We start from the raw sequence: 12,051 nt of genomic DNA, 5'->3' as shown, positions 1-12,051 counted from the left end.
CGGTGGGCTTCTATTTATCCGACAAAGCCCATCTTAAAAATTTCCTCCATTCATTTATTTGATGACCGTGTGTGTGTGTGTGTGTGTGTGTGTGTGTGTGTGTGAATGTTACACAGCACATGTGTGGGCAGAGGACAACTTGTCCATGGGCTCCCAGGGATTGAACTCAAGTCGTCAGGCCTGGCACCAAATGCCTTCGCCTGCTGAGACACTTTGACGGCACACCCACAGAGCCCATCTTCAAAGTTCCTTTCTCTTCAAAGCTTCCCTGGGTCCTTCAGCAGGCTCTGAAGTAGACTCAGAAGATGAGAGAAGTAAGCTATGGAAGAGAAGCATTCCTTTCTGGGGGTTCTCATGGTGCTATTTTCATACTCAAGTCAGAGTCCTGAGTGCTAGCCATTCTGCAATGGAATTCCAATTCTCTACTCAGACTTCTACACGCTGCTCTGCTGAATGAATGAATGAATGAATGAATGAATGAATGAATGAATGGAGTCTCATGGACTTTTGTCCTCACATGAGCAGGGCAAATGAGACATTTACCTGCATCTCCAGCACCTGGCCCAGTGGCTCTCAGCCTTGTCCACTATTGATGTTTTACAGTGTGACGGTTTGAATAAAAATGGCCCCCATGGGCTCACAGGGAGTGGCACTATTAGGAGATGTGGCCTTGAAGGAGTAGATGTGGCTTTGTTGGAAGAAGTGTGTCACTAGGGGGTAGGATTTGAGGTCTAAATACTTTCAAGCCAGGTCTAGTGTGACACTGGCTTCTGCTACCTGCCAATCAAGATGTAGGACCCTCAGCTCCTTCTCCAGCACCATGTCTGCCTGCATCCTGCCATGCTTCCCGCTACGATGATAATGGACTAAACCTCTGCACGATAAGCCAGCCCCAATGAAATGTTTTCCTGTTTAATGGTCATGGTGTCTCTTCGCAGCAATAAAACTCAAACTAAGACACATGGGTGAGCTTTAAGAGGGACCGTGGCATGAGTCCTGCTTGGGACACAATTCTAACTTAATTGGCCCAGGGTATAGTCTAGGACTTGGGGTTCTTAAAAACCCTCTAGATGACTCCAAGGTAGCCCAAGACTGTGATCTGCCAACCTAACCCACCATGCAGCAGGCAGAGAAGCCCAACAGTGATTCCCGCATTTGACTCATCCAGCACTCATCCAGTGACATCCATTACAGGGTTTCATGTCATGTTAATTCATTAATATATTCAGGAACTATTAATTAAGCAGTAACATGGTAGCAGGTGCTATGCTTGGCTGAGCTGCTGGAGATGGGGCCATAAACACGACGCCCACTTCTCTCCCTGCTCCCTTGAGCCTTAGGGAGCATGGGGGCCTTGTGCCACCCAGCTCTCCCAAGAACTTTCTGTCCCGCTGGTTAATTGGCCAGGCTCACCAGCCATCACTTCCCTGGCTGCAGGCAGCCAACCTCACTCACTTTGGACTGTTAGCTCTAGCAAAGGTTATGTGAGGACAGACCATATTCACTTCAGGAGACAGGAGTTCCTGGATGCTGGACCAAATATAGAGCAGACTGACCCACAGGCTACAGGAAGACAGGTGAGTCAGGTGCCACGCGACAGCCCTGTGCAGCCAACAAATACTTCTCTCTGGAAGTGGGTTTACATAAAGAAATGTAAAGGTACCAGCAAAAGATCCAGATCTTAATTATCCCACAGGTTGAAGGACATTCCTGGCAGCAACTGTCTTACTTGAAAACTCCACACATTAAGTTGAGTGCACCATGATCCCAGAGCCAGGAGCATTTCAAGTTCCAAAGCATTCTGGGCTCCATAGGGAAGTCTTGCCTCAACAAACCAAACCAAACCATACGCAGCAAGTCTGGGTGCCTGGAGGACAGAGAGGCAGGCACCTGGCCCTCCCTGCCAGCAGAGGGTGAAGCAAGGCCTTCCCTCAAATCCTCAGCTGCTTCCTCCCTGGACTGCTCACCCCATCCATCCTCCACACAGAAACCGTGTCCTTACAGCCGTGGCTCTATTCACCTCCGTCCCCTGAGTCTTCTGGCTTTTCACTGTCAGGTTATAATGGAAACCCGGCTACATGTAAACGAAGGTGAGCACATGAGGAAAGGTTGTCCAGGCTGCGGCCGCTTCCTACCCCGGGTATCAAGAGAACCGAAGTCCAACATCAAGTTATAACTACACAGAGAGACAGACGCATATTTGTACTTATATATACAGATATATGCACATATACTTGAAGTCACTGAAATCTCTACTGGAGGGGCTGGAGAGATGCTCGACGGTTGATTTACTGCTCCTGCAGATGACCCAAGTTCAGTTCTCAGCACCTAAGTCTCATCATTGCTTGTAACTCTAGCTCCAGGGGATCCAATGCCACCTTCTGCCCTTGGCAAGCACCTCCAATCACACCTGCACATACCCGCCCCCAGACTCACGCATGTCATACAATCAAAATAAAGACATAATTCTAAAACCTATTTTAAAAACCCTGCTGGGGACTCTTAAAGAGGTGGGACCCTGATGTCCTATAGGGGACCTCCCCATAGTGGGTCCCCCTCCACTCACTCTGCCATCTGCTCGCCCTCAAACCTGCCTCCGTTCTCTTCAAACCTTCAGCCTGCCTCGGTGTGTCCCTTTGTCTTTCTCTTCTCCTCCCCACTTCAGTCATTCTGATCCTTGGAAGGGCACCAAGTCATGTGTAAAATGAATCAACTTGGCTTTCCCCAAGAGCAGTCTCTTTTTCCGTTCTCTACTCCTACCCGCGACTTCAAGCCCCAAAGACAAGCATATGGACTCCACTCTGAGGAGGGGTCAAGGGCACAGAGAGGGGCTGCTCCCCCACAAACACTTTAGGTCACCTAGGCTTCCACTTCCCGTCCCATCAAGTGGACCTCGCCACCTACCTGGGTCTGTGCTGTCCTCTCTGCCAGGAACATCAAGGTCTTCCTGAGTTCCTAACCCCCAGCTCTGACATCATTTCCTGTTGGGTATGCCTTGACCTCCCAGGCTAGGTTCACCTACTTCCTTCTCTGGGGTTTTCTCGGTTCTGTATGCTTTCGGTTCTAAGCCTTGTCAAGCTGGGCTGTAATTGCTTAATTGCTAAGCAGACTTGCTCATAGAGTGTGGGTGTTGACTGGAGGACTGAGTCATGTCTGGGTCCTCGATGCCAGGATCCCAGGAGGCTCTCCCTGGGGACTCCTGCGCTCCCTGGTGATGGCTGCACAGGCAGCCTGTACCCTGCAAGAATGTCCCTGTCTTCTCTTTCCTGCTCGCTCTCTGGAGAGGCCTGTCCTGACCCTGGTGCCCACAGGCCTGCTTCTCAAGTGGGTCTCAGCAGTCAGCCACCCCAGGGAGAAGAGGTAGTTTCCAGGTTAGAAAAGTGGAAGTCAGGCCATCCTCTCACCATGCCTGATCCTGTCCATGACTCCCAGGAGAACCCTTGCTGGCCCTAACCAGGTGAGCTCTGGGGTTCTGGTTTGGGGTTGGCCCCCAAAGGCCTCGGAGGCACTGCTCCAACTCTGGTATGGTTCATTAACATTTTCAAGTGCTGCATCCTCCATACAGCTGGGCACCAGCAGGCATGGGGCTCTTCCACTCCATCCTCCCCTTATCTCCAAGGTCTAGAGTGAAGAGTCACCTCTAAGAGGGCAAAGGGCCAGACCGCTGTCCCCTCTTGCTGAGGTCCCCTTTGGTGCTGAGGACGGAACACAGGACCTCCTGTCTGATAGGTGAGCGTCCTGCCTCCGAGCCACACCCCCTGCTCAGCTTCATCCCCAGCCCCTGCACTATCTCTTCCTTAATTAACCCTCAGCCCTCCACTTCTGTGAACTGATGCGGAGCTGCAGGCCTCTATGCCTCTGACACATCCTTAACCTGAAAACTGTACCGGAGAGGTGCTGAGCCTAGACTCCTACCTGGGAGAGCTACCTCCTCTCTCCCTGACCTAAGCTGCAGGACAGTGATCAGGCCCCTGGCCAGGCGCAGTACCAGTTCATACCAGTTCACGTACAGGACTGCACTGGCCTCGCTCAGCTAGAAGAGTGCAGTAAGTACTAAACAGCCTCACACACGGCGGGGTCTCAGAGAGGAATCGAGATGGCAGAGGGGCTGGGGTTGGGGATTCAGCTCAGTGGTAGAGCGCTTGCCTAGCAAGCACAAGGCCCTGGGTTCGGTCCTCAGCTCTGGAAAAAAAAAAAAAAAGAGAGAGATGGCAGAGGGGCAGGGTTACTTTCTTCTGTTTCTGCTTACTCTTAGGGCGAGGACGAATGGGGGCAGGGCTTCTCCGTCTTTGCTCACAGAGCTTCATTGCCCCCCGTGGCTGCACAGGCACCAGCTCATAATTTTATCCCCTTCTTCCAACCTCTTTGTTGAACATGGCGAGGGACACCCCCCCCCCCCCCCCCCCCCCCCCCCCGCTTTGTCTTGGTAGTGCTACTGGTGTTTCATGTCAGTGTTTACCTGAAACAGATGAACAAGGACCGCCATGCTCAGAGGGCAGGGTTCGGAGCCCCGTGTTCAGGCTCGTCCCCTCCTTCCTTGTCCTCTGCTCCCCAGAGACCCCTCGGAGGGAGCAGCTTAGGAACACGGAGAGGGGCTTTAAGCGTCCTCAGCACAGAGGGCGGCTCCCCCGGGATGCCTGCACGTCAGTCAGAGGACAGCCCTAGAAGTGGCTGTTCTTCCAGACCAAGCCTTGAAGTGCTTGAAGGGAGGCAGGCAAGGCAGCTTGCTGAGAGAGAACAGGCTGGGCTGGCTCAGGAAGGAGGGAGGATTTTCCCAGTGCCTTCAGATCCTGCTGGGCAGGGGACCTCTCCTCCTGTCTTCTCCTTGAGTGGCATTTGGCTACAGAGCACATTGCCGCCAGCAGCGTGGGCCACTACACCTTCCTGCCTGCGGCTTTTGAAACAGGCAACCCAACTTTTCTCCATTTTTCTGCTGCTTTCCCAGACTAATGCAAACCTCCAGTGGGGGTAAAAAACAGTTTAAACCACACAGTGAACTCCCTGGGAGAGGTCCATAAGTGGACAGATTTGCGATAGGCAAACAGGCCATATTTGGATATTTTAAAACCTAACAAGACAGTATGCTGTCCAACCACACAGTGACCGTTCTGCCTCTTAGGGAAGCGGCTGCAGATGCTGGGAAGGAAAAAGTAATCATCCTTTTCACAAACGGCTCCCGGGAGAATCTCCCAGTGCAAAGAGGTTACTACTTCAAATATCTAGCCTGTTAAAACCCCTCGTCCCAGCCCAGCCCAGCTGCCCTCACACAGGCCCCGCCTCCAGCTATCTGGGAACCTTCTAGTCTCTAAACCATGGGCAGGGCTTAGGGAAGCTGCCAGCTGACTGCGGCACCTACTTGAGACACTTCCCTGGACTATCAGGTTACATAAGGATGACAGGATGGTTTTCTGGGATGTGCATGGAACCCAGGGCTTTGCAGACAGGGAAGGACTCTACGTCACAGCCACAGCTTTGAACTCGTCTGAGAAAAACCATGTACACGGCAGTGCCACTCACAGCAGCCAGACGGAGAAACAACCCACAAGTCCACGACAGACAAGATCGGTCCCAGTGTGGTTCCAACATACAGGATGTGATGGCCAACTTGGACTGCCACCTCACAGGACTCAGAAACACCCAGGAAGCACACATCTGGGCACATCTGTCAGGGAGTTTCTAGATGAGGTTAATAGATACAGGAAGGCCCATCCTAACCGCATGTGTCACCATCCTGTGGGCTGGAGCCCCAGACTGAATAAAAAGGAGAAAGCCAGCTGAACATCGACATCCATCTCTCTCCACTTTCCAACTGCAGATGCAGCGTAACCCGCTGCTTCATGCCCCTGCCCCTGCCTCTCACTGTCAGGACACACAGCAGTCCCAAAGCGAGTCAAAAACAAAGCCCCCGTTCCTTGAGCTGATTTTGTCTTGGGTGGTGGGTCACAGGAAAAGCCACTCCTCCACGGTGTTACAAAAGAAAAGCTGGTCTGCTACAATGCAGCAGCACGGAGGCCTTTGATCATCCCATGCAGGGCCAACTGCACAGAGCACCTGCTTAACACATGCAAGGCTCAGCGCATGCAAGGCCCCGAGTTTTAGCCCTTGCACGGACACAAAGGAAAAAAAAAAAAGGACAAGGACTGGATGAGTCCACCTTAAATTTTCTTTTATTTAAATTGTCTGTGTGTGTCTGTGTGAAAGTATACCACCTGTGTGCAGGTACCTGCAGAGGCCAGAGGGTGCCAGATCGCCCTGAAACTGGAGTTACAGATGGCTATGAGCCATTCTGTGGGTGCTGGGAACAGAACTCAGGTTTCTCTGTAAGAGCAGCAAGTGCTCTTGACCACTGAGCCATCTCCCCAGACCCCAAGAATCCACTTTCGTGGACTAATGAATTCTCGGAGAGAAAGAAGGACAGATGCAGAAGGCATCAGTTTTAATGTCCCCATTAGAAAGGGGATGTGGAGAATGGGGACCTAGTGTCGAAGGGGACAGAGCTCAAATGGGAGAAGGCAAAAGCATCTAGAGATGACCTGGGCAGGCAGCGGCATGTGAACACACCGCATGTCACTGAACCACACTGCTGAAGTCCTTAGGACCGCACGTGTTGTGTTGCTCATGTTGAACCATAACTGCAGAGTCAAGAGAGGCCTGGCAGCATTGGAATGGGGCTTGGCTCCTCACACCGATGACATCATCAAGGTGAGGAAAATTCCTAGAATCCGGGGAAGCAGATTGCCAGGAACTAAGTGGATCCAGTACACCCCGGAGGCGCTCACTATGCATGAATATACCCTGGAGGCACTCACGATGCATGAAGTCACTCTCCCTGTATGCCAGACACTGTACCCACTCCAACCCTCCCACACACACCCCATCTCTCCTCTGCACTTAGGGCCCAAAGCCTGGAAAACAGTCTCCTTGGGAGAAGGAGCATTCTGAATGAAATGCCAGTGTAAAATGTGAATGTTTTTGCTCTATTTTGTTTAACAACTGACGTGGAGCCCTATTGAAAAATATGGCTCTCAGGGCTGGGGTACGGCTCCACGGCAAAGGACTTGCCTCGCACACATGAGGTCCCAGATCCCATGCCCGAAGAGGACAGACAGCAAATGATGCATACAGTCAGAAAATGGAAACCGGTGAAATGGGATGGGAGCAGCAGGCAGCCATTCCCAAGTTGCTATAGTAACCTTGAACCGTCCGTCCTTAGCTCACTATAGTGACCTTGAACTCATCTATTCCTTGGAGTTTGGCTTGGGCTGTGGGAGGGTGGAAACAGGGTTTGCAGTTTAAGATTCGGAGGGAGAAACCAGCTTGACTTTGACACACAGGGTGACAGAAACCAATTTACTGTCTCCGCTGTGTGTCGAGCACATATTTTCACCTGCAGGTGTCCCCGGGAGGCTGCGTCACACAGCACCTTGCTTGTCGCCGCGAGCTTCCCCGGGAGATCAGCGGGCCACGGTTTATTCCTACGTGCTCCTGTTGCAGCGAGCAGGTCACTTGAACTCTGTATCTCTGTTCACGCCGGGGACCGGGGTCATCAATGCAGAGGCACGTGACTTCAGACAGAGGCCGCTCTACCAGGAGCGCACAGCATGTCACAGGTCAAGACTGGAGCTGAAGTGGTTGGTGTTGGTGACCTCATAGCCAAGTCCTCTTCCTGCCACCTCATTAGCGGTGCTTGCTCGGGGGTCAGGCGCGGAGCCTAAGGTTTCTCTGCATTCTTATTAAGTTCCCGACACAATGCCAAGAGTTAATTACTGCCACAAATTACTCTTCCAGACAGGAAACAAGGTGAGGAGAGGTGAAGCGGCTTGCTGAAGGTCACGGAGCTGACAAGAGGGTCAAACATGGATTGGGATCCAAGTCCTTGTGGTGACTGTGTCCAACACTTCCTTCCTCCAAAGGTTGCTCTTTTGTTTTCTTTAAAAAAAAAAAAATACAGGAATACTGCACAAGTGTGACATGAGTTGGTAGATTATTGTAAGATGAAGACCAGGGAAGAAATATTTGGCATCCATTCCCTTCCACCTATGGCTCCTACGAGAGGCAGTTATTCAGACTTTAAGGACCCCTAATGGCTGCAAAAATGCACCCCACGGGACTGCAGAGATGGCTCAGTGTGTGAAGAGTTCATTGTGTAAACTCAGGGATGCCAGCCTCCCAGAAAAGCCAGCTGTGGCGGTGTGCGCCTGTGATGCCGGTGCTGAGAGGGTGGAGGCAGGTGGATGTCTGGGACTGTCTGGTTAGTGACTGGTGAGCTCCGGGTTCAACAAGAGACCCTGCCTTGAAAAGTAAAGGTGGACCGTGATAGAGGAAAACCCAACCTCAACCTCTGGCCTCCACACATGCCTATGCACACACATGACCAGGCACCCCCCACACACAGGAGGGAGAGGGTGGGAGGTAGGAGACCCCAAGACTATACTCTTGCCTGTTTAAAAGGCTTAATATGGCTTTTTAATGTTTGAGGTGCCAAGATAGAACCCAGGGCAGTGCTCATACTGGAGAGGCAAGTCCTCTGCTGCTGAACTACATTTCAGCTTCTAACTTTTAAGTCAGACTTAAAAAAAAAAAAAAACTTAATAGTATGTGTATGTGTGTGTGTGTGTGTGTGTGTGTGTGTGTGTGTGTGTGTGTGTGTGTGTGCAGTACCCCTGGAGACCAGAAGAGGGCATCATAACCCTGGACCTGAGTTGCCATATGGTTGCTGGGAACTTGGGTTCTCTGGAAGAGCAGCAAGTGTCCTTACCCATGGTGCTTTCTCTCTATCCCCCTTTTTGTCTGTTTTAACTTGTGGGGTTCTCTTCCCTACATTTTATTTCCTTATTCTTTCTGGATGGGAAATGATGGGGTTTGACAGACGGAGATGATGGGGTCGGGCATGCAGGCTGTGCACCTGGCTCGTCACATGCTGCCCTATCCCCTGTGTGTTCTCCAGGTCGGCTCAGACTCAGGTCGGACACCTTGGATAGGAGCTTGCCCTCTCTAGGAGACATGGGATGGCAGATTATATTATATTCCTATGATCTTAGAAGCGGCTGGCACTTCACAGAGTTGTCTTTTTTTTTCAAAAACTTTTTTAAAAATTATAAAATGCTCGGCATCAAATGTGCCCTCTTCACCCTGCACTTGCTCGGTTCATCAATATTATGTATTCACATTGTACAGCCAGTTTCCAGAACCTTCCACCCTGAAGAACTGACATTCCATATTTATTTATTTATTTGTTTGTTTGTTTGTTTTTCAAGACAGGGTTTCTCTGTGTAGCTTTGCGCCTGTCCTGGAACTCACTCTGTAGACCAGGCTGGCCTCGAACTCACAGAGATCCGTCTGGCTCTGCCTCCCGAGTGCTGGGATTAAAGGCCTGTGCCACCGCTGCCCGGCTACATTCCATATTTATTAAACAACTCCCCACCCCCAGCCCCCAGCTCCTGGCAACACTATTCTGCTTTCCATCTCTGTGACCCTGACTACCTCATGTGGAGTCACACAGTCCTTGTCCTCTTTTGACTCACTGGTTTTTATTATTTTTTACATGTATTTATTTGTGTGTGTGGTACCCCATGCTATAGTATATACGAGAGATCAGGGGATGTAGGACATAGGTCAGTTCTCTCCTTCCACCACGTGAGTCCCAGGGACTGAACCGGGGTTGGGAGCCTTGGCAGCCAGCGCCTTTACCTGCTGATCCGTCTCCCTGGCAGTGACAGGCTGATTTTACAGTCTACCCACTTTGCAGCTGTGGCAGGGTTTCCTGCCACTTAGAGACTAAGGAGAGAGATTTTTACTACATCCAATACAAGAAGCCTCGGGAGGCTGAAGCAGAAACTCTATAGGTCAAGGCCAACCTGGGCTGCCTAGCAAAGACCCTGATTCAAAAAGAGCCCCCCACAACAACAAAACCAATAACTATAAACAAACGAAGAGAAACTGACATGTGAGTCCGTCTGGAGGTCTTGAGAGACAGGCTGAATGTTGGGGACAGGCAGTAAACCAGTGGAGGGGGGCAGGGAGCCACCTGTAAAAGCCTGGGGACGGCACTTCTTTGAAGGGACCTAGCTCACGGAGTTCTCATCACTTTCATTGTTCCGAATTTTCACAGCTCTCTACAGCGAGTTATTAGCCTCATCACACATGCCAATTGTGCAGAGCTAGGAAATTCTGCTCTTCTATGTTCCCCGGCAGGGGGGCAGCCTAGTGCAGGCAGAGGCCAGCTCACTGCTGCGGGGGGTGGGGGGTGGTTGGGGGTGAGCCACCGTCTCCCTGTCCTGCTTCCTAATGACAACCCCACCACCAGATTCCTTCCTTCCGGGTCTGCACTGGGGGCTCAGAAACCTCCTCTGGGTGGCAAACCAACCGGAATGGACACAAAACTGGAACCTACCAGAAAGGGCCTCTTGCGGGTCTCTTCAGTTAGAGACTTTTTCCCTCCAAGTAGAAAATGAAACATAGACCCTGGGGCAAGAGTGCTGAGCCTGGGATGCGCCCACCTGAACGCACTGTTCTGGACACAGTAAGATGCTCCGTGTTGGCTGAGTAGATAAGTGAATGGATGGCAAACGCAGAGAACCTCTTCGTTCCTCTCGATCCCCTCGCGGACTGGCCTCCCAGGCTATAGAGCTGCGGCATGCCAGGTGCCCAGAAACACCAGCACCAGCAGCAGCAGCAGCTGGTTTCTTCTGGATGTGAGACCTCATCCAGGGCTACTTGCAGGTGACCCCGGCACCAGAACAGCAAGCCTGTGGTGGGTTCTGCTCCCCTCCAGACCGGCTGTGACAGTGAGCAATGCCGTGCTCCAGCCCCGGCTCCCCTGCTGCGGAGCCCTCTGCTCTGAGACTCAGAGCCACTCTGCCTCTTTGAGTTCTGTTGACCCTGCTTCCCAGAAGGCACCAGGGCCCTCTTTTCTCCCACAGAGAAAAGCATGCCTCCCTGCTCCTCAGGTTCTGGAAGTATTTCTGCCCAGCCCCACAGCACCCCCACCCCACCCCACCCCACCCCGCTTCTACATCTCCTGTAGCACCATCCCACACGCTGGGGGGAGGGGTCAGCTCAACCGCCACATCTGCCCAGAGGAGCTTTCCACTTGAGCACATGACCAGACCTCTGCCATCTCTCAACACCACAGTCCCCCGAGAGCCTCCTTCATTTTCCTTAGCGTGTTCCATCCTGTCTCACTGGTCTTAGTGATGATCTAATGACAGCATTTTCTGGGACTGAACATACTGGTAGGAAGTGTGTGCGGCCATCCTTTGAACGTGTGCGTCCCTCCAGGCAGCCCAGCAGGAACTTAGACCCAATGGCATCACGAAGTGGATCCAGGCTGGGGTGTGACTCAGTGGCAGAGCACATGCTTGGTGTGTTTGAGGCCCGGGGTTTGAGACCCAGCACCAATGACAATAACCTTGACAACGGAAGACGACATGGCACCTTTCAGAAGCAATGAGGCCATGCCAGCTCCTCCCTCGAGAACAGGAGCAGCAACTTTATAAACAAGGCTCCAGAAAGCTACGTGACCCCTTCACCCCTGTGCCACCTGAGGGCAGCCAGGGTCACCTCTGAGGAAGGGGTCCGGATAGGAACTTGCCAACACCTTAATCCTGGCCTTACCAGCTCTACACTGTGAGCAATAAATTTCTGTTCTTATAAGTGACCCAGCCTCAGGCATTTGGGGACAGCTATACAAAAAGATAGATGCATTATCTTGTCTGGAACCTCTCTAACCATGCCCATTTTATGATTGTACAGGCTGAGGATCAGAGATGCTGATGAGCCCAAGGTCACACAGCTAGTCAAGAGCAGAGCCAAGCATTCAGTCAGTCAGTCAGCTGAGCACCCCTGATTATGGTCCTACAGTGCATTAGACATATGGGAAAACAGGAGAGGCCCTACCTATAAGTGTTCTCATTCTAGTGGGGAGACACAGGCCAAGGAGAAAAACTCAAGTAAATTGATGTCGGGTAGTGAGAAATGCTATGGGGTATCACTGATAGATTTAAGTGCTCAAGGTGAAATGGTGCCATTCAAACAGGGACCCAAGAAATG

General features: G+C 51.7%; 1 protein-coding gene across 4 annotated transcripts in view; it reads right to left on the bottom strand.

The window, feature by feature from the left end:
- Positions 1–12,051, bottom strand: part of Hrh1 (histamine receptor H1) — a 91,500-nt gene that overhangs the window by 21,542 nt on the left and 57,907 nt on the right. The window contains exon 1 of one of the 4 annotated variants that reach the window (XM_042273852.2): positions 2,905–3,563. The exons of the other annotated variants lie outside the window; for them this stretch is intronic. The gene's annotated coding sequence lies outside the window, so the exon portion shown is untranslated. Of the gene's footprint in view, positions 1–2,904; positions 3,564–12,051 lie in introns of those variants that run through there. 4 annotated transcript variants of the gene reach the window in all.

This window comes from Peromyscus maniculatus, chromosome 3 (genome assembly GCF_049852395.1).
Source record: "Peromyscus maniculatus bairdii isolate BWxNUB_F1_BW_parent chromosome 3, HU_Pman_BW_mat_3.1, whole genome shotgun sequence".
In the NCBI taxonomy this organism is placed as follows: Eukaryota; Metazoa; Chordata; class Mammalia; order Rodentia; family Cricetidae; genus Peromyscus; species Peromyscus maniculatus.
Note: the sequence above shows the minus strand (reverse complement) of the source record. Positions and strands in the feature narration are given on the sequence as shown.